At 42.5% G+C, this 23,838-nt stretch overlaps 1 protein-coding gene and 1 long non-coding RNA gene across 2 annotated transcripts in view; one reads left to right on the plus strand and one right to left on the minus strand.

The window, feature by feature from the left end:
* Window positions 1–23,838, plus strand: part of LOC142742953 (uncharacterized) — a 112,958-nt gene that overhangs the window by 27,440 nt on the left and 61,680 nt on the right. The window lies entirely within an intron of this gene.
* The window catches only part of LOC142742952 (RH-like protein), a 59,851-nt gene that overhangs the window by 25,260 nt on the left and 10,753 nt on the right, over window positions 1–23,838 (minus strand). The gene's annotated exons all lie outside the window — the stretch shown is intronic.

Consider the following 23,838-nt stretch of genomic DNA (forward strand, 5'->3'; position numbering starts at 1 on the left):
GTAAGGGTGCAAAGTTTCCTGCAGGGTGTGAAGTTGGGGGATAGCTCAGCGTTCTGAGAATGAGTACTTATGGAATGTATCAAAGTGGAATAAAGAAAAAAAGGGATGTTTTGAGTACAGTGATGGTATCGTGAGTAAATGATTGTCATTCAAAAGTAACAAATATTGAAAGAATATTGCACATGTTTGCATCTATTGGATACTACGTAGTGTAAAGTGGACATGTTTATTCACTTACTGGGAGCTGTATTTCACAGACCACCGCTCCATTCCAGGCCGCCGTGGGATCACATGATATGTACTCTGACCACTATAATCTTACAGCGTCTGCAGTAGAACTCGGATGTCAGTCTCTCAATGCAAGTCTATGAGACTCACATCTAGGCTTTTATAGACTGGTGTTGAGAGTCAGACATTTAGGAGATGCTGTAGGATACAGGGAGTCAGAATGAAGATTACGTGACCCCACGGCAGCCCGAAACTGAGCAGCAGCTCGTGGAATACATGTGGGTTAGTCAATACATATGTCCACATTACACTGCATTGTATTTGCATACAGGAGTGGGTAAAAAAAAACAACGGAGTGCTTCTTTAAGTAACATTTCCATCCAAAACTTTAAGGAGTTTTCTGAGTTAATAAAAAATCTGGCCAAGGGAGGAATGCAATAAAAAAAATAGACAAGCCATTATTAACCTGACAGATTCCCTGGCCATTCTGTGCCATATACCACTGAAGCGAGTGATTGGCTGCAGTGGTTACATGGGTATACCGGCATGTCATTGCTGCCGCCATGTCAACAAACAGCGGCGGGGAGGACCGGAGCGTCTGCACTGGAATGTCTGGATATCTATCAGGGGAGTAATGGCTCTTTTATTGCATTACTTCCCACTTAGCCAGATTTTTTATTAACTGTGAAAATCTTTTGAAAAATAACTATACATTAGTAAATAACTGTACATTAGTACATTAGAGCAAAGTTTATCATGTTTCTTTTACTTGCCATTTTTGGAACAGTGACAACAGGAAGTGCAGCCATTTTTGTTGCAACTTTTGAATTAGCTTCTCAGAAACTGATGATAAAATGTTATTTTCCTAGTCTGTTCTATCAAACCGCAACTGAATAGAAAGATTTGAATACCTCTATAAGTAAAGATACATAATGTCTGGGATCTCTCCACAAGGCGCACCTTCTGCCTGTTGGGGTGCTCGCTTGCTTGTTTGGAGCAGTAGCACCCGATTGACAAGACAATGCAATAGCTTCTTGCCAGGACTGTGTGCGTCTCGGCTGCAAAATCGAGGGGTTGACATCGGAGGCTGGAGACCTTAAAGTGGTTCCCCTCCTGCTTAAGTCTCAGCCCTGATGGTAAGTTTCCTGGTCATTTTCCTGTTGGGTTCCTGTGAATCTGGCTGAACTGGCTCTGTCTTAACAATGCTTGATCCGCGTGTACCTCTGGTCTGAATCTGACCTTGCTTCTGATACTGGTTTCTACATCTGTATTGCCCACTTGTTACCGACCCGGATCCATTTGACCACGACATTTCATATACCTGTCACCTGCAGCCCAACCAAATATTGGGGACTATCCTACAGACTATGACCTGGGAATCCAAGCTGTCAAGTCCATACCTCGTTGCGTGGGTTAAGGGTGAAAAATAAAAGATATCTTAGACTCTGCACCCCAGGTTTGCTAGCTTCAACTTAATAATGGTCCCGTCATCCTTTTTCCCTGCCTGCTGTCATTCTTCTGCGTTGAAGCACAGCTCCATTTCCGACAGTTTCCTCAGTATCGCTAAAGTCTGTTACTGCTATGCTGTGCTACTCTGCATTACTGCTCCTGAGCCATCACCTAAGTTCTGACTATGCTAGCCAGGGACCAGCATCTAGGTATGCTCTTAGACTTATAATCTAGTCTTGAGAGTTACACATAATTATTAAAGTTTGGCTATGACGTTAGCTTCTGATTTTGTTTATGTGTAAATACTGTGTAAATATGTACATAATTATATGCATAGGCATCTGTTAGAGAAACGTAAAGTATACCCTAACAGGCATTCTTTGGACAGCCCTAGGGTCCTTTCAAAGGACCCGGGCTCCATGTATGGGGCAAACCCAGGTGAGTGTAACAGATAAAATGGAGTCCTCTTTCCTTTGTTAACAACATAATTGACAATCACTTTGGGAGTTTGACAGTCAATAACTGCTGTCTCGAAGCACAACTGCTGGGCAATCACTAGGACATGCATGTAACATCCAAATGAGCAAACACCAAATGTAGTTTTTAGGTACTTGAAATAATGACTCTAAATGCATTATTATGTAAAAATATGTTCACATTACGCAGATTTGCTGCAGAAATTTCCGCAATTGTCCCATTCATTTGCATGTATTTTGAAGGAATCCATGTATATGCTGCAGAAAAAAAACCATTCATATCTATAGAGCAGATATTCATTTGCGTGTGAACTTACCTTTATGGTTGTCTATTCATACCTAGTTTTTTCCTGTCCATACCTTCTTTGATCAAAATACTATTTATAAAAAATGCATCTTTTCTCTCCATCATAGTGACAGAGTTTAAAAAGATGTCCGTTGTCCAAGCTATCATCCACCAGTTTTTTCAACACCCAAGTCAAAGGAAAATGACAGATGTCACTGATGACATATTTTTCATGTCCTATTTTAATGTTAAATTGATGGATGGTTATAACTGATGTTAACAACAAGGGAGAATAAAAACCTGGACCGCAAAGCAAAACATATAAACATGAATATGAGGTTCTTTGTTGACATTTTAACCCCTTAAGGACATGGACTAGTTGGCACGTTCAGGACGCAGCCCCATTTTTCAAATCTGACATGTGTCACTTTATGTGGTAATAACTCTGGAATGCTTATACCTATCCAAGCGATCCTGAGATTGTTTTCTCGTGACACATTATACGTTAGTGGTAAAATTTGGTCGATACATTCAGTATTTTATTGTGAAAAACACCAAAATTGCAATTTTTCTAAATTTAAATGTATCTGCTTGTAAGACATATAGTAATACCGCACAAAATAAGTGCTAATTAACATTTCCCATATGTCTACTTTAGATTGGCATAATTTTTTGAACATTCTTTTATTTTTCTAGGACGTTACAAGGCTCAGAACTTTAGCAGAAATTTCTCACAAAATTTCTAAAGGCTATTTTTACAAGGATGAGTTCAGTTGTGAAGTGGTTTTGAGGTGGCCATACAATGCAAATCCCCATAAATCACCCCATTTTAAAAACTTAACCCCTCAAAGTATTGAAAACAGCATTTAGGAAGTTTATTAACCCTTTAGGCAGTTCACAAGAATTACAGCAAAGTAGGGATGAAATTGACAAATTTCATTTTTTTTGCAAAGTACAGTAAAAAATAGTGTAGTACCGTGTTAGCCAGAGACAATATGAAATGTTAAATACTTTTGTGTCAAAAAAGACAAAAGTATAATAGGTATGATACCTTTATTGGCTAACCATAAAAGTTCTATATGCAAGCTTTCAGAGCACAGAAGCCCCTTCTTCAGGCAGTTTACAAATGAATGACTTAGAAAAAAGCACAACATTTAGATGTTACACAAAGACAATTAGTACATGAGGTGATACATCATTAAGATAAGCCAGGGCAATAAAACTGAGGTTATAGGGGTGATGACTTAGGAGTTAAGGCATCTGGAGTCAGTCTGATGGGGGACGTGACGTGTGTCCATGTAGTGGCTCATAAATCCTGGTGTTAGATTGAGGCCTTGTGTCAATGACTGGAATTTTATCATCATCTTGAATTCCCAAATTTTTCTTTCTCTGTTGTTTTTAAAATGACCCTTCAGAATGAGTACCTTTAGATCTGCCAAACTGTGGTCTGGTCCAGAGAAGTGTTTTCCCACGGGTGTATCCACCTCCTGTTTTATTGTATGTCTGTGAAGATTCATCCTGGTTTGTAGTTTTTGTATGGTTTCTCCAATGTAGATTCCTTTATTGATGCACCTTGTACACAGGATCATGTACACTACATTGGAGGATGTACAGGAGAACGTGCCAGTGATTTTATAGTCCTGCTGCGTGTTTGGTATCTGGATGGTGTTTGATGACAAGATGTTGGTACAGGTCTTGCATTTTCTACTGTTGCAAGGAAAAGTGCCAGTCTCTGATGGTGGTGAGAGGGCACTTCTGACCAGGAGATTCCTTAGGTTTGGTGGCTGTTTATAGGCAAGGAGTGGTAAATCTGGGAATATTTCCTTCAGTTTATTGTCTTTGTTAAATATAGGTTGGAGATCAGCAGCAATTTTCCTCAAGATGTTCATTTGGGGGTTGTATATGACCACTAGGGGAACCCTGCTGTTGTCTTCCTTCTTTTTGTACTCCAGAAGATTGCTCCTTGGAATTCTTGTTGCTCTGTAGATCTGATCATCTATAATCCTTGGATGGTATCCCTGTTGTAAGAATGTATTCCTCAGTGATAGCAGGTGTTGTTTTGTGTCTTCACAGTCTGAACAGATCCGTATGTATCGCAGAGCCTGGCTGTAGATGATGGATTTCTTTATGTGTCTCGGATGGAAGCTGTTCCATCTCAGATATGCTGGACGGCCTGTAGGTTTATGGTAGATTGTTGTTTGTATGGTATTGTCTCTCATGTATATGGTCATGTCCAGAAAATGTATTTGAGATGTAGAGTAGTTGAGAGTGAGTTTGATGGTAGGATGGAACTTGTTGAAGTTTTTATGGAAAGAAAGCAGTTCATGTTCAGAGCCTGTCCAGATTATCAGCAGGTCATCAATGTACCGGAAATATGCTAGAGGTTTAGTTGCGCAGGTTGATAAAAACTCTTCCTCTAGTTTGGCCATGAACAGGTTAGCATATTGTGGTGACATTTTGCTACCCATAGCGCTTCCCATACATTGCAGAAATTTATTTTTAATCCTTTTTTTTCTGTAACACAGAAGGTTTTACAAGAGAAATGCAGCTCAATATTTATTGACCATATTCTGCAGCTTTTAGAAATATCCCACTTGTGGCCCTAGTGTGCGAATTCACTGAAACACAGACCTCCGAAGCAAAGGCGCACCTAAAGGATTTTGGGGCCTTCTTTTTACTTAAATATATTTTAGGCACCATGTCCGGTTTGAAGAGGTCTTGTGATACCAAAACAGTGAAAACACCCCCAAAAATAAACCATTTGGCAAACTACACCCATCAAGGAATTTATCAAGGGGTATAGTGAGCATTTTGACCCCACAGTTTTCTGCTGAATTTAGTGGAATGAAGCCATGAAAATTAAAATCTACATTTTTTCCAATAAAACGTAGAAATTTTCAATATTTACAAGGCATAAAGGAGAAAAAACTCCCCAACATTTGAAAAGCAATTTCTCCCGATTACGGCAATACCCCATATGTGGTGATAAACTGCTGTTTGGACACACGGCAGGGCTTAGAAATGAAGGAGCATCATTTGGATTTTTGAGCTCAAGTTTTGCTGCAATGATTTTTGGGTGCCATGTCGCATTAGCAAAAAAGCCTCTGAGGGACCAAATCAGTGGAAACGCCCCAAAAGTGACCCAATTTGGAAAACTACACCCTTCAAGAAATTTATCGAGGTGTATAGTGAGCATTTTGACCCCAAAGGTTTTCTGCTGACTTTAGTGGAATTAGGCCGGGAAAATGAAAATCAAAATTTTTTCTAATAAAATGTCAACATTTAAAATTTTTACAAGCCATGAAGGAGAAAAAGCACCCCAACATTTGAAAAGCAATTTCTCTCAATTACGGCAATACCCCATAAGTGATCATAAACTGCTGTTTGGACACACGGCAGGGCTCAAAACGGAAGGATCACCATTTGGAGTCCAAATTTAGCTGGAATGGTTTTCAGGTGACATGTCACGTTTGCAAAGTGCCTGCGGGACCAAAATAGTAGGAAACCCCCAAGTGACCCCTTTTGGGAAACTACATCCCTTAAGGAATCTATCTAGGGGTATAGTAAGCATTTAGACCCCACTGGTCTTTTGCAGAATTTATTGGAATTAGACCGTAAAAATGAATATCAAAATTTTTTTCACTAAAAAGTTGAATATTTTTATTTCCTCAGGAATAAAAGGAGAAAAAGCACCCCCAACATTTGTAAAGCAATTTCTCCAGAGTAAGAAAATACCCCACATGTTGTCATAAACTGCTGTTTGAACAAACGGCAGGGCTCAGAAAGGCAAGGGCACTATTTGGCATGAAGATTTTGCTGGATTGTTTTTTGGGCGCCATGTTGCATTTGCAAAACCCTAAGGTACCAGAGTACAGTGGAAGCCTCCAAGAAGTGACCCCATTTTGGAAACTACACCCCTCAAGGCATTTATCATTTGCCTGGACATATGACAGAGCTCAGAAGTGAAGAGCAACATGCGCATTTGAGGTCTATTTTGGTGATTTTCACAGCATTGGACCACAATTGCAGAGCCCTGAAGTCAAATAGTAAAGCAAAACTCCAAGTACTGACCCACATTTTGGAATCTACACCCCTTGAGGCATTTTAAGGGATGTAGTGAGAGTTTTGCCCCACAGGTGTTCTTCCATTAATAATTAATGCATAGCGGATGGTGCAAAGTGAAAATTTCAATTTTCCGACGATATGCCATTTTAGTGCACAGTATGTTGTGCCCAGTATGTGCCACCGAAAAATAATACCTCGTAAACTGCTAAGCTGGTTCTCCCGGGTATGCCAATGCCATATATGTGGATGTAAACTGCTAAGGGAAGGAGTGCCATTTGGCTTTTGGTGTGCAGATTTGACTGGATTGGTTTCTGGGCGCTATGTTGCGTTTCCAAAGCCCCTGTGGGACCAAAACAGTGGAAACCTCCCAGAGGTGACCACATTTTGGAAACTACACCCCTCAAGGTATTCACCTAGGGGTGTAGTGGACATGTTAACCCCGCAGGTGTTTTGCAGAAATTAGTGTGCACTCAATGTTGCAGAGTGAAAATGGGATTTTTTTCCATAGATATTCCAATATGTGGTACCCAGCTTGTGCCACCATAACAAGACAGCTCTCTAATTATTATGCTGTGTTTCCTGGTTTTAGAAACACCCTACATGTGGCCCTAATCTTTTGCCTGGACATTTGGCAGGGCTCAGGAGTGAAAGAGTACAATGCGAAATTGAGGCCTAATTTGGCGATTTACAAAGTATTAGTTCACAATTGCAGAGCTCTGATGTGAAATAATAAAATGAATCCCTGAAAGTGACCCCATTTTGTAAACCACCCCTCAAGGCATTTATTAAGGGGTGTAGTAAGCATCTTCACCCCACAGGTCTCTTCCATAAATGAATGCGCTGCGGATGGTGCAAAGTAGAAATTTTAATTTTTCCCTAGATATGCCAATTCAGTGGCAAATATGTCGTGCCCAGCTTTTACCACTGGAGACACACACCCCAAAATTTGTTAAAAGGGTTCTCCCGGGTATGGCGATGCCATATATGTGGAAGTAAACTGCTGTTTGGGCACGCTGTAGGGTTCAGAGAGGAGGGAGTGACATTTTGCTTTTGGAGCGCAGATTTAGATTGGTAGTTGTTCTGTTTGGGGTTTATCTGGTATTTCAGTTTATAATGTGGGGGCACATGTAAGCTGTGCGGAGTACATCATGGCATAATAAGAGGGTCTAATAATGCGGTAAATAAATAATAATTCATAGATATGTGGCCGGTGTCGCACTGATAAATGGTGCCCAATCTTATCCGCTTTTGGACACTCTGCACATTTTGTTGTCGCTATATTCTGAGAGCCAGAACTTTTTTTATTTTTCAGTCAGAAAAGCTGTGTAAGGGCTTGTTTATTGCGGGACCGGTTGTAGTTTTTATTGGCCTTATTATAGGAAAAAAAGTCAGTGTTTGTTTTTATTAACTTGAAACTTTTGTTTTTACACTTATATTCAACTTTTTTCAACTTTTCCTTTTTGTGCCACTAGGGGACTTGAGTGCCTGCACCTCTAATCTTTACTCTAATGCATTGCACTACCCACGTAGTGCAATGCATTAGAGCTGTCAGTCATTCACTGACAGCAAGCCTATTAGATCCCAGCTGTGGGTGCCATTACTAGGCCTCCGGTTGCCATAGCAAGGTTCGGCATCGTCACGATCACGTCGTGTCAATCGCTACAAACCACTAAGATGCCAAGTTCGTGGCATCTGAGGGGTTAATGGAAGGGATCGGAGCTAGCTCAGTTCTCTGCCGTTACAGCACGGTGTCAGCTGTAACATACAGCTAACACCAGCGGCTGATGTTGCAGGCTCAGCTTATGAGCCTTCACCATATTGTTACTGCGGCCTCTGGGCAGGACCTAGCAGCCATCCGTTCTAGGCAGACAGGAGGCCATTGTTAGGCTTCCGGTCTGCCGGAGCAGTCATTGGAACCCTGGAATTTCATTGCAGAGTTCCGATCTGCTTGTAAACACCATAGATGCAGCGCTCGGTTTTGAGGGCTGAATCTAAGGGGTTAATCGGCCGGATCGGAGGCTAGCTCCGGTCCTGGCCTTGAAGCAGTCATAGCGTTAAGCTATCACTGCTTTAAAACTGTGTCTGCAGACACAGTACCCTGTTAACGAGATGAAGTAATAGTATGTCAGTTCGCGTTAACAGTCCATCGCCCGTGATGTAATAGTACGTCACAGGGTGTTAAGGGGTTAATTACACTATATATGCATACTCTTAAGTGGCTCCCTACTCTATTAACCCCTTAAGGATATAGCCTGTTTTGGCCTTGTGGACACAACCGATTTTTGCAAATCTGACATGTGTTACTTTATGTGGTGATAACTTTGGAATGCTTTTACCTAACCAAGCAATTCTAAGATTGTTTTCTCGTGACATGTTGTACTTTATGATAGTGAAAAAATGTGGTCCTTAAATTCAATATTTATTCGTAAAAAACACCAAACTTAAGAGAAAATGTGCAAAAATCTGCATTTTTCTAAATTTTAATGTATCTGCTTGTAAAACAGATAGTAATACCACACAAAATAGTTACTAGTTACCATTTACCATGTGTCTACTTTATGTTTGCATCATTTTTTGAACATCCTTTTATTTTTCTAGGACGTTACAAGGCTTAGAACTTTAGCAGCGATTTCTCACATTTTCAAGAAAATTTCAAAAGGCTATTTTTTCAGGGACCAGTTCAGTTCTGAAGTGGCTTTGAGGGCCTTATATATTAGAAAGACCCCATAAATCACCCCATTTTAAAAACTGCACCCCGCAAAGTATTCAAAACAGCATTCATAAAGTTTCTTAACCCTTTAGGCGTTTCACATGAATGTAGAGGTGAAATTTACAAATTTCCTTTTTTTTTTTACGAAATTCATTTGTAATACAGTTTTTACCAGAAGGTTTTACCAGAGAAAAGCAACTCTATTTCCCAGATTCTGCAGTTTTTATAAATATCCCACATGTGGCCCTAGTGTGGTAATGGACTGAAACACAGGCCTCAGAAGAAGAGGAGCACCTAGTGAACTTTGGGGCCTCTATTTTATTAGAATATATATTAGGCACCATGTCTGGTTTGAAGAGGTCTTGTGGTGCCAAAACAGCGGAAACCCCCCAAAAGTGACCCCATTTTGGAAACTACACCCCTCAAGGAATTTTTCTAGGGGTATAGTTAGCATTTTGAGCCCTCACGTTTTTTGCAATATGTATTGGAACTAGTCTGTGAAAATGAAAATCTACTTTTTTTCCAAAAAAACATGTTTTAGTTTTTACAAGAAATAAAGGAGAAAATACACCCCAACATTTGTAAAGCAATATCTCCCGATTACGGCAATACCTCATATGTGGTAATAAACTGCTGTTTGGACCCACAGCAGGGCTCAGAAGGTAACGAGCGCCATTTGGATTTTGGAGCCCAGATTTTTGCTGAAATGGTTTTCGGTGCCATGTCGTGTTTACAAAGCCCTGTGTAGCGTATATGGCCGTGGGCCGTCCGGTTTACTTACCTCCCGATGCCCGCAGCCATGGATTTGTGAGCGTTGGTCCCCATCTCCTTCCTAGGAGATGCCAGCGCTCACTTCTGCTCCGGTCCGCTGTGTCCCGTAGGGTGCGCATGCTCATGCCCGCTCTTAAAGGGCCAGCGTGCGCACATGAAAACAATCATCATCATCAACTCACATGATTTCCTGAACTATAAGAAGGCCTCTGCCCTTCTGATCCTTGCCTGAGCATTGTTTGTCATATCCCAGTTTGTCTAAGCAAATGGTCTCCTAGTGTTTTCCAGTTTCAGTGTTCCCTGTTCCGGTATCCTGTATCCCGTGCTGAGCTGTAGTCGTGCTGTGATGTCTCTACGCCTGTCCTGTTGCTCCACGCCTGACGTCTACCCGCTGCCTAGTCCCAGCCGAGCCTACCTTGCTACTGTCCGAGCTGCCACAGGTACCTTATATGAACTGTGGACTGTGACCTGCGCCCTGTTGGCCAGCTGCCATACTGCCAAGGCGGTACGGCCCAGTGGGTCCACGAACCCTACGTGACACCCTGGAGGGACCAAAACAGTGGAAACCCCCCAACAGTGACCCCATTTTGGAAACTACACCTCTCAAGGAACTTTTCTAGGGGTATAGTTAGCATTTTGAGCCCACATGTTTTTTGCTAAATTTATTGGAACTAGTCTGTTAAAATGAAAATCTACTTTTTTCTGAAAAAACATACAATGTTTTCGTTTTTACAAGGAATAAAGTAGAAAAAGCATGACAACATTTGTAAAGCAATGTCTCCCGATTACGGCAATACCCCATATGTGGTAATAAACTACTGTTTGGACCCACGGCAGGGCTCAGAACGGAACGAGCGCAATTTAGATTTTGGAGCGCAGATTTTGCTGGAATGGTTTTTGAGCGCCATGTCTCATTTGCAGAGCCCCTGAGGTACTAGTACAGGGGTAGCCCCCAAAAGCTTTGGAAATTACACCCCCTAAAGTATATATCTAGTGTAGTAGTGAGTATTTCAAGCCCAAGTTTTTTGTAGGATATGATGCAAAGTCCATGTGAAGAATTTAAATCTGATTTTTTCTTACAAATTTCCTACAAAGTACATTAAACTGAATTATTGCACCCCAACATTGATTATGCCTGTTCTTCTATGTTTATAAATACCCCCATCTGCTGCTCGATCAAATGGTGGACCCCAAAAGGAGCACCCTGAGGCTTTCAGGACACAATTTTATCTAAATTATAGGCCCTATTCCACGCCTATAGGGGCTTTCAGCTGGCAGAATGATGTAACACCTCCAGAATTGTCTCCATTTTCAAAATTAAACCCCCTAAAGTATTCATCTAGGGGGTGTAGTGCGCATTTTTATCCCACATTTTGGTCCAGAACTTATGCAAAGCTGGTGTGAAAAATTGTAATTTGAGTTTTTTTTCACAAGTGTCATTTTAAGGGTATTTTTGTCATGCAAAATTCATGACACCGAATGAATACAGCCCAATATTTATTGCACCGTTTCTTCTGTGTTCAGTAATATCTCTACTTTGGCCATAGTCTGCTGCCTAGCCACACGAAAGGGCCCGAAAATAAACATCATCCCCAGAAGTTACTCCATTTTGAAAACTATACCCCCTAAACTATTCATCTAGGGATGTAGTGATAAAAGTTTTTAAAGTGGAAAATAATGGGGGTTAGGTGTAAAAAAAAAATGGAAATGTGCCATTCTGGTACAGCATATATAAATGGCATGTATTCTCACAATTTATTCCTTTACTTTGTTACTCCTATGTTTAGAAATATGCTGCGTTTCTGGGGGATCAAACAGTAGATTGGTAAAAAGGCTTGTCCCTTAGGCTGGGTTCACACGACCTATTTTCAGGCGTAAACGAGGCGTATTATGCCTCGTTTTACGCCTGAAAACAGGGCTACAATACGTCGGCAAACATCTGCCCATTCATTTAAATGGGTTTGCCGACGTACTGTGCCGACGACCTGTAATTTACGCGTCGTCGTTTGACAGCTGTCAAACGACGACGCGTAAATTGACTGCCTCGGCAAAGAAGTGCAGGACACTTCTTTGCAACGTAATTTGAGCCGTTCTTCATTGAACTCAATGAAGAGCAGCTCAAGATATACGAGCGTCACAGACGCCTCATATATTACGAGGAGGAGCATTTACGGCTGAAACGACGCAGCTGTTTTCTTCTGAAAACAGTCTGTCATTTCAGCCGTAAATGACAGCTAGCGTGTGCACATACCCTAACAGGGAATTTTTGCCTGTAGTTACTGCATGACCATATAATGCCAACAAAGCTGTTGACCATCAAACATAGTCCTGGTTTGATATATAGTAAGTTAGCAAGCAAGGAATTTTGTCCTGTAGTGAAGGGCCATCTATCTAAAAATTGGAGGGAAAAAAATCGATACAACCATGTTGAAACAAAAGCGTGTTCACAGGATGAAAGAACAGTTGCAGGGAAATATATTCATCATCTTTTTTCAAAGGGACTGGTTGTACAACTCCTCTTTAGCACCATCAATCACTATATGAGAGACGGACGTGCCAAGTGACGTTGGCACACCATAACAGGTCCCTGCCCGGCAAAGGTAGGAACTGAAATATGCGCAAAACAACCTGTCACCTGCAGAATATTTAAGGGGCAGTGTCCAACTCCGTATATATGGATAGTAAAGGACAACCAGTCCCCAAAGGTATTGTCAGCTTTACTAGAAGTTTTGTCGGTTTTAAGAGGTCAGTGAAGAAACAGAATAAAACCTTCTAGAGTCCAGACTGTATTGATCATGAACAGCTTGATATCCTCCAAAAAAACTGCAAGATGCCCATATCACCAGTTATGAGAATAAATATAACAGCTGAATATCCCAGAATATGGTCATAATAACAGTCAAACACAAGCAAAAATATAAAAACCTCAGTTTATCAAAAGATATGATAATTATTAACTTCTGAAGGTATTCATCTAGGGGTATTCATCTAGGGGTGTGACAGGAAAAGCACAAGGGGTTGTCAGAAATGTATTAGGTTGTACAGTGTATCAATTGTTATTTTTTTCAGATATGTCAGTTAGTTAAATTTTTTGGCAGTTGGTAACAATAGAGAAACAAATGTCTGTTCTGCTTTTTTCTGTAGTACAGAAATATTCAGTAAGTTTTATTCATCTAGGGGTGTAATAAGAATTTTTAGTTTTGTTTAGTTATTTTGTGTTCAAGTTTGTAATGGGGCAATAAAGCAAGTGGCATAAGGATAAATTAATAAAATTAAAAGGGGCAAGAGTGGCAGTGAATAAACGTGAAAGATTGAATAAATTAACAAAATTAATAATCTAAAGAGGGAGTGGATGGTTTTAAAGCAATCTTTTATACAAAGGCCAGGTTTGGAGGGGCATGTGTCGCATTGATAGCGAGAATCTTTACGGATTCCTCGTTTGTAGCACACACGACATTTTTTTTGCGCCCGTAACTTTTTTTTGTGTGGGAGGCACCTCTGAAGGAAAATGTTGCCCTCTAAGGGTATGTTCACACGGCCTATTGGGCAGAGCACCTCCAAACATCTGCCCATTGATTTCAATGGGAAAACAACGTTCTGTTCCGACGGGGCGTTTTTCGGGGCGTTTTTGCAGAACACTTCTTGGGACGTTTTTGGAGCCGTTTTTCATTGACTCTAGTGAAAAAAGCTCCAAAAATTGTCGTGAAAAACGCAGCGAAAATTGCGAGAGGCACAAATAATGTCTGAAAATCAGGAGCTGCTTTCTCTTGAAAACAGCTCCGTATTTTGAGACGTTTTTGACTCTGCATGTGAACATACCCTCATTATTCTTGATACTTCACTGGCTGATGTTGAAGGTTCTCCTTCCTCCTCACTGCCTTCAAAAATTAATTTTCGGATTATGTTTTCCTGGTATTCCAGATATTTTTCGCGATGGCCGGCAGATCTGTACAAAATATACGAGTTGTACATCGCTACCTGGACAAGATGCATGACAATTTTATTATACCAGGTCCTGGATTTCCTCATAGCATCATAGGGCTTAATCATCTGGTCAGCAAGATCGACCCCCCCCCCCCCATATATTTATTATACGCCTGTATACAAACAGGCTTTGGGGTCTCAGCAGATCTGCCTCGTACAGGGACAAGAGGGCTTGCGTCATTGTGTATTGTGCAGAGCATATGGACGTCTTTCTTGTCCCTATCAGTGGCGGATTATCATATGGGCGATTCGGGCGGCCGCTCGGGGCCCGAGGCTCCCAGGGGGCCCATGGCAGCCCGAACCACACATTATCTTACAAACCTATTCAGCGCGCTAGCGATGCTAACTGCCAAAGATGAGGAGGGGAGGAGCAGGGAATTGGCCGGGAAAGGGGTAGGACACACCTCCCTGACAAGTGTGGGCGCCGCCATTTAGTAACAGAACAGCGACGGACGGCTGTTCTGTTGCTCCAAAGCTGCAAGAGAAGACCCGGGCGGGCGGTCACCGGCGCTGAGGTTAGTTGGCTTATCCTCCTGCCCAACTGGTTCCCGACCGCTGGCTGTATTTTTACCGCCAGCGGTCAGGGACGGGTCCTTAAAACCCGAGCCATAGACTTTCTACGGCTTGGGTTTTAACTTGCTGCCCGCGCGATCGGGCAGCTGAATGTCGGGTCTCCGGCTGTCAGTGACTGCCGGAGACCCTGAGGAGAAGACAGAAGCAGCTTTCGCTGCTTCTGTCTTCTCCGATGTCTTCTTACACAGCGCTCAATGAACGCTGTGTATAGGAATAGAGGCAGCAGCAGCGGCGCTGTCTCTATTCCTCCCGGTGATCATGTGACTGGTCACATGATCGCCGGGTGCCGTTAGTGACAGACTGTTGCTGGGTCTAACTAGACCCAGCACAGGCCTTTTAGTGACAATCGTCACTATGAGAGGGCTGATTTCCCCTGTAACTGGGGCTGCTGTGCAGCTCCAGTCACAGTGGAAAAACATGGTGTAAAAGAAAGAAAATATATATATATAAAGTTCCCCAAAGGTCTTTTTTGACCTTTGAGGAACAGACCATAGTAATAAAAAAATAATAAAGTAAAGTGCAAAAAAAAATGTAATAATAAATACACATAAAATACCCACCCCAAAAACGTTCCCCCCGCCAATCATTGTTGTAACGCTAGCGCTGACCCAATTACCCTAATATAGACATGTAATATATTAAAATTTACGGTAAACAATGACGATTACAAATAAAAGGTCTATTTTAGGGTAAAACTATGTTATTACCCAAAAAAAATAGCTGAAACGTAAAAAAGCTTATTTTTTTTACTATTATTTTCAAACTTTATGAATAAAAATTCTAAAATAGCAAAAAAGGTGTGCATAAAAACGATAAAAAAACGAGACCTGCATTGTCTACGGAAAAAACGTCGCAAAAATCACGTTGTTTTTTTTTTTTTTTTATAAAATTGTGTGTTTGGTGCAACTTTGTAATTACGTTTTATTAAAAAATATTTTCACTTTTTGAGATACAGCTGCTTTGTATCCTGTATCTGTCAGGTCAGGGGGAGCGCTGTGTGCCACTATATACAAGGGGGAGCGCTGTGTGCCACTATATACAAGGGGGAGCGCTGTGTGCCACTATATACAAGGGGGAGCGCTGTGTGGCCCTATATACAAGGGGAGTGCTGTGTGGCACTATATACAAGGGGAGCGCTGTGTGGCACTATATACAAGGGGGAGCGCTGTGTGACACTATATACAATGGGGAGCGCTGTGTGGCACTATATACAAGGGGGAGTGCTGTGTGGCACTATATACAAGGGGGGGGCTGTGTAGTGCTATCCACAGTGGTATGTGTGTGGCGCTCTTTATAGGGGGGGGGCTTTTTGGTGCTATTTACAAGAGGGGGAGGGCTGTGTGGCGCTCTCTACAGGGGGCTGTATGGCACTATCTATATGGGGCTGTGTGTAACGCTCTCTACGGGGGGGGGGGATGTGTGATGTATAGAGGGGGCTGTGTATGGCGATATCTATGGGGGTGTGTAATATCTACAGGGGCTGTGTGTGGCACTATGTACAGGGGGCTGTGTGTATGTGGTGTTTTACAGTGTGTGGTATTATTATATTCAGGCACGCAGTGTTTGGTGCTATTATATTTAGGGGCACAGTATATGGCACCATGATAACTTTATTTTCGTTTATAGGTGTGGAAATGTTGGAAAAGTGAGGAGACGTCTGAGTGGCAAATTCTGCAGAAATGAGTCATGGCCGGGAGAAGTCGTCATGAGCGCTGGACTGGATGGAGAAGAAAAGAGGAAAAAAACTACTAGAATCTGAGACGTCGTCACCTGTGAGTCACTAGATTTATAGAGAATCTGTCACCTCTCCTGACATGTTTATTATAGGAATCCTTGTATTTCACAAAAAGTCTTTCTGCAGTCCAGGACTGATAGAAAATTCCCCTTGTCAGGAGGTTGTGTCCCTGCACAGTGTGATACTCTCAGTATGTAGGGACACAGCCCTGTGACAAGGGAAATCGTAACACTGTTAATGCTTGCCCAAAAAGGTAGTGTTAAAAATAGTTACGGCAGGGCGGCGGTGAGGAAGGGGGGCCCAAGTTTGGGTAACAGCCCAGGGCCCATGGTCTACTTAATCCGCCACTGGTCCCTATATTTTAAGAAGAGCACCCCATCACTGCACATTGCCCTGCTCTCACCAATTTGTAGCTTTTGGCCTAGGAGTGTCTTTGGGAGGCCTCTCTGATTTTTCCGTACTGTCCCACAGGCTACGTTTTTGTTTTGCCTTGGTACCCCCACTCCACCCATATGGCTTAGGTGTTTTTAATTAACAGAAGACTGCATAAGGCATTGTTCACACAGTGCAGATTTGATGCAAGTTCTGCATGTATTTTTAAGCCAAAAACAGAATTGGATCCTAGAAACACTTTCAGGCCTTCCTTTATATATTTCTTCTGTTTAGGTTCCATTCTTGGTTTTGACTTAAAAAAAAAAAAATACATGCAAAATGTGCATCAAATCTGCACTTTATGAACAAGGCTTATGGGTTTCTACCTATCTGCTCTCAGTCTGCCACTGAGACCACATGCAAAGGTGAGCATTGTGGTGCTGTATCTGTTGTTGTGGGGCTCTGCTTGTGGGGCCCAGCACCATGGTGGCTTAGCCTGGCAGCAGGGATGCTGTTGGGCTTTTGGGTTGCTCGCCCTGCAGGTGCTGTGTTGCGGTGGCAGAAGCTATACCGTGCTGCACCTAATTGAGTAGGGACCAATGAGGTCGCTAGAAAGTGGCAAGTGGGCTTAAGTAGTTTGATTAACCCCTTCGGCACTGAGCCACTTTTTTATTTTTCACTTTCGTTTTTTACTCCAAGCATTCCATGAGCCATAACTTTTACATTTTTTTACTGATTGAGCAGTGTTAAGGCTTACTTTTTGCGGGATGAGCTGTAGTTTTTATCGGTACAATTTTTTGGTGCGTAGAAATTTCTGATCAGTTTTTAGAAAAAAAATTTTTAGAACGAATTTGACCAAAAAACTGCGATTTTGGCATTTCGATTTTTTATGACGTCCACCATACGTGTTAAATAACGCTATATTGTAATAGACTTTTACGGACGCAGCGATATTAATTTTGTTAACTTTTTTAATTTTTTACATTATTTTAGGGGAAAAATTGTAAAAGGTGGATTTTTTTGAACTTTTTATATTTTTTTCTTTTTATTTCACTATTAAAATTTTTTTTCACACACTTTATTAGTAGGGGACTTAAACCAGCGATCGGCAGATCACTGGTACAATACACTGCAATACAAACGTATTGCAGTATATCGTCATTTTTACAGGCATCTGTTAAGCCCTGCCACAGGCAAGGCTTAGCAGAGGCAGAATGAAGGCAGCCCTGGGGGCCTTCATTAGGCCCCTGGGCTGCCATGACAACCATCGTCTCCCCCGATCTCATTGCGGGATGGGCAATGAGCTGTACCCCCCTCTTTTCAACTCCTCAGATTCTGCGGTCGCGATTGATTGATCACTGCTCCCGGCTGTTAGTCCCGGGTGTCCGCTGTAAAATACAGCCGACACCCGCAGCATATGGAGCGCTCCGAACATCACCCCCCGCACCCGGACGTAATAGCACGTCTGGGTCCGCGAAGGGTTTAAAATGTTTACAAAGAAAGTCATGTTCATGTTTATAAGTTTTGCTTAGCAGCAATAGATCAATGTATATAAAGTGATGTGCGATCCATGTGTTTTTCTACAGTTTGGCAAAACTGATGTTAACCCCATGAGTTCAGTGATGAAAAAAGTGATATTTTTAGCTTTGTAATTTTTTTGGGGTTTAGTAAAATGTGAACTCAAATATTTCCAAAATATTACGACTGACAGCCAAGTGATTACGTGGAACTGCAAATTAAATTGCGAAGTTTGTGTTATCAGTGCCATCCATGCCTCTGCACTCAGTTGATTTGGAAATTGTACCACACCTTTTTTAACTGTTAGTTACTGTCCAAGCTGACTGCATACTGGACCTTCCTTATTTATGTAACACAGATCTATGAAATATGTCTTATTTTGTAAACGTGAATATAGGCCATCACTTTTTAATGGGGACAAACAAAAACACATACAAATTAGGGGCTGTTCACATCTACGTTGGAGGCTCCATTAGAGGCCATCGCAGATCTGGCAGAAATTACTGAAAACAATATTGAAACATGCTGCGCTATTGTTTCCGGTAAAACGAAGGACGCCGCCGGTGTTGTTCGTGTTGCAACGGAATCGTTGAGTCCGGCATTCTCTTGTTCTGGTCCTCTGATGGAGCAGAACAACAGAATGCCCTGACGCAGATGTGAACAGAGCCTTAATCAGTGGATATTCTGCCCATTACTTGTAAATTATATAACAGTATTGTTAGAGAGCTTTATAAATAGGAATAACCCAATAATGCTAACAAAGTTAAATAAAGCATGGAAAATTTAAGCTCCCTTGAAAAGAGAAAAATCAGCACAGAAAGTCACGTAAATAATAGGACAGATTTACTATTGCATCAGAATTCTGGCCTATGGCTGGATTCACACGAGCGTGTGCCTTTTGCGCACGCAAAAAACGCAGCGTTTTGTTTGCGCAAATAGCACTTGACAGCTCCGTGTGGCAGCATCATATGATGCGCGGCTGCGTGGTTTTCACGCAGCCGCCATCATTATGACACTCTGTTTGTATGTTTGTAAACAGAAAAGCACGTGGTGCTTTTCTGTTTTCATTCATACTTTTGACAGCTGTTGCGCGAATCACGCGCGTCCCACGGAAGTGCTTCCGTGTGGTGCGCGTGATTTTCACGCACCCATTGACTTAAATAGGTGCGTGATGCGCGAAATACGCCAAAAGAACGGACATGTTGTGACTTTTTCGCAGCGGACTCATGCTGCGTAAAAATCACGCACAAGTCTGCACGGCCCCATGGACTAATATAGGTCCGTGCGACGCGCATGATTTGCGCGTGAGTTGCACGGACGTATATCCCGTTCGTCTTAATAAGCCCTAAGTTTAACTTTTTCTGGCACAAATCAATTCAGACAAATTTATTAGTGATTTGCGCAAAGAAGAACAGATGTTTGTGCCTCACTAGACACTTTCAAAAGAATTTAGAAAAAAATTCTGAATTAGCGGAAAAAGGTCCGTGGCTTAAAATGAGCTGCTGTTCTTCAACATCTGCCATAAACTAAGCCAATCAAGAGGTGGTATAAGGAAGAGAAAAATGTATAACATGTCTAGAAAGATGCACCAAATTTACTACACAGCATGCACCACTTTGAAAATTTGGCACATATTCCTACTGCCTGATGTAGTTTACGATGCATAAATATTAGACAGCATTAGTAAATCTGCCCCAATGTGTGTAATATTGGTAAATTTCATCTATATTACTTCAAACCACTTTAAAGAGGCTCTGTCACCAGAATAAAAATGCACCTAGAACATTTTATCGGCGCTTGAATGTAGTTAACAGCAGTGTTTTTTATTTTGAGAAACAATCTTTTTTCAGCAAGTTATGACCTTTATTACATTTATGCAAATTCGTTTCTTAATGCCCAAGTGGGCGTTTTTTAACTTTTAACCAATTGGGCGTATTACAAAGAAGTGTATGACGCTGACCAATCAGCATCATACACTTCTCTCCATTACACCAAAGCTTGTTTCACTGAACAGCGTGATCTCGTGTGACGTCACTTCCGCCCACAGGTCCTTCGTCTCTAGGGAGTTCTATATGCTTACCTGCACTGTGTGATGCTGCCTCCTCCTGCTGCTGCAGATCCGACGACTGTAACTTCTCATACGCCTGGAGACGATCTATGTTCAGTCACGCGAGATCACGCTGTTCAGTGAAACCAGCTTGGGTGTAATGGAGAGAAGTGTATGATGCTGATTGGTTAGCGTCATACACTTCTTTGTAATACGCCCACTTGGTTAAAAGTTAAAAAACACCCACTTGGGCATTAAGAAACGAATTTGCATAAATGTAATAAAGGTCATAACTTGCTGAAAATAGATCGTTTCTCAAAATAAAAAACACTGCTGTTAACTACATTCCAGCGCCGATAAAATGATGTAGGAGATAGGGCATTTTTAATCTGGTGACAGAGCCTCTTTAAGTGGAGATTCCTTTTAAAATCTAGGATTTAAACCAGGGGTCTCAAACTCGGCCGGGTAAGTGGGCCACATATAGAAAAAATGGGAAGTTGATGGGCCGCATTACTTTCAAATTTGATACAATACAAAATTATTGTTAATCAATTAGTTATTTGAACTACTATAACACTCTATTACTATAATACTAATACTACATTACTATAATAATACCGCCAGGTTTAAACTTAACTTAACGAGATTTCTCCACATGCTTATTTCAACAATCCAGTTTTCCAGCTTAAGTGTTGCTAAATGCAGTCCGGCGGCTCAGTTGGCAGCGTTTGGCAGACACACAAATGTCAAGATTGGGCAGCCCCTTTTTAGATAGTGCCACAGAGCCTTCTGTAGATAACTGCCACAGTGCCCTCTGTATAAACTGCCACAGTGCCCTCTGTAGAAACTGCCACAGTGCCCTCTGTAGAAACTGCCACAGTGCCCTCTGTAGAAACTGCTACAGTGCCCTCTGTAGAAACTGCCACAGTGCCCTCTGTAGATACTGCCACAGTGCCCTCTGTAGATGCTGCCACAGTGCCCTCTGTAGATGCTGCCACAGTGCCCTCTGTAGATGCTACCACAGTGCCCTCTGTAGATGCTGCCACAGTGCCCTCTGTAGATGCTGCCACAGTGCCCTCTGTAGATGCTGCCACAGTTCCCTCTATAGATGCTACCACAGTGCCCTCTGTAGATAATGCCACACATATCCCTTGTAGATAGTGCCACAGTGCCCACTGTAGATGCTGCCACAGTGCCCTCTGTAGATAATGCCACATACGCCCCCATTAGACCGCTCCATTGGGACTCCCTCTAGGAGTGGAATCCCCAGCCAGAGCATTGCCAATACTTTGGTCAGGGATTCCTCTGCTGGAGGAGCCCCTGATGTGACTGTCCATACACAGTGACGTCAGGGGATACTCTTGGACTGGAATGTGATGTTAGGGACAACCCCAGAGCCAGTGTCCCAGAGCAGAGCACTAGTATAGGCTCTGCTCCGGAACTCTGGGGAAGCAACTGACATCAGTGGCCATATATGGACAGTGATGTCAGCGGCTTGCCCAGAGCTTTAGTCCCAGAGCAGGGCCGCTTCTAGCACTCTGCCTAGGATTCTAGCTTTGCTCCTGACATCACTGTTCATATATGGACAGAGATGTCAGGGGCAACCCTAGAGCAGGAGTCCCGGGCAGAGCGCTGGTAGCGCTCCTACTGGGACTCCAGCTGTGCTCCTGACATCACTGTCCAGCTCTGGGGAAGCCCTAGACATCGCTGTCCATATGTGGACAGCGATGTCAGGGGATTTCACAGAGTCCCGGAGCAGAGCCGATACTAATGCTCTGCCCGAGACTCCACTCTGGGGAAGACCCTGACAATACTGTCCATATATGGACAGCGATGTCAGGGAATTCCACAGAGTCCCTGAGCAGAGCCGATACTAGCGCTCTGCCCGGGACTCTGCTCTGGAAGACCCTGACAACACTGTCCATATATGGACAGCGATGTCAGGTAATTCCACAGAGTCCCGGAGCAGAGCCGATACTAGCGCTCTGCCCGGGACTCCGTTCTGGTGAAGACCCTGACAACACTGTCCATATATGGACAGCGATGTCAGGGAATTCCACAGAGTCCCGGAGCAGAGCCGATACTAGCGCTCTGCCCGGGACTCCGCTCTGGGATAGAACCTGACAACACTGTCCATATATGGACAGTGATGTCAGGGAATTTCACAGAGTCCCGGAGCAGAGCCGATACTAGCGGCTCTGTGTCCCGCGGGCCGCAGATTTAAACCAATGATATTGATGATATTTGCATTAGTTGGCATTTACATTACAATACAAAGAAAGTACCAGATTTACATCTCTTGAGTTTTTAGGTATAAAGTCTCCTCTCTTAGGATTTTGAACAGGTATATAAATATTGGTGCTCATACACTTAGGCCTAATACACATTACTGTAGTGGTTTTGAGGCACAGAACCACGGTTCAGTTGTGGTCCATTTGTCCACAAAAAAACACTTTTGCTGTACATTCATGCATCATAAGGATTCACGGATGCGGAATGAAAAAAAATTGATGACACCAGTTTGTGAAACCGCAAGTCCGTACCGTAAAATGACTTTTCCTGAGTTTTTGCAACCCTGATTTGCAGCCACCACACGGATCCGTGAAAACCATGGGGCCATAGAAAGGAATGGGTCTGCAGTTTATCCGCAAAAATGCAGATAAATTGCGGACACAAAAGCACGGTCATATGCATGAGGCCTTACAATAGATATCAGCAAAATGCTTGTTCCGCCGACAGCTATTCCTCCGCGTTTTCCAATACACATGCCAAGCATGCATGTGTTTTCAATGGGGAGAAGGGAGTAAGGTGTCTGGCAGTGGCTTATCTCCTGCGGGACACCCTGATACACATTAGATAGTTTGCTTGTCCCGCCGACTTTGGTCTAATGTTTATGGGCAACCTAAGTATTTTTATATTAGCACTTACATTATAAAGCTACATTGCATGAATGTTGACTGAAGACTACTGCACCAGTTCCCACTACCTTAACGCCTCATGCACACGACCGTGTGTGCCGTCTGAGTCCCATCAGTGATCCGAGGAAAGATAGGACATGTTCTATTTTTTCTCGGATCGGAGACACGGACCGCTAAAGTGAATGGGTCCGTGAAGACGATCGGGTGCCACTCGGATACCGTCAAAAACGGCACGAGCAGCACAACAGTCGTGTGCAAGAGACCTAACTATAATCTGGCAGTGACCTTGATGAGCAAGCACTCTTTCACATAATACCAACCATGGGAAAACACTGCCTTGGCTGTAAGATTCCCATAGGTCTTTATGCGGAAAATGTTAAGAAGTGTTCTTTCAGCATACATTTGACAGATTTGTCTAGATACCATTTTTTTATGGTACCGAAAAGCATAGCCAGCACCACAAATTGTGTATGTGTAACAGTTCCTTTCTTCGCTCAATGCCTAGGAAACATTAACTTCAGCTGTATGGAGCAAGCGTTGCTTCTAGGGGAGAATATGGTGCGCAGCATGGTGTCCAGCACTAATTATTACGGAAAGGAGGCATGGACCTGTAATACACTGTATAGCAAAGAGACTTGTCTTGCTATAACATAGTCGTTTGCTAAATTGCTCTTCTCCCCGATTATTATATTTCTTTGGAGAGGGG

The sequence above is a fragment of the Rhinoderma darwinii genome, chromosome 2 (genome assembly GCF_050947455.1).
Source record: "Rhinoderma darwinii isolate aRhiDar2 chromosome 2, aRhiDar2.hap1, whole genome shotgun sequence".
Lineage (NCBI taxonomy): Eukaryota > Metazoa > Chordata > Amphibia > Anura > Rhinodermatidae > Rhinoderma > Rhinoderma darwinii.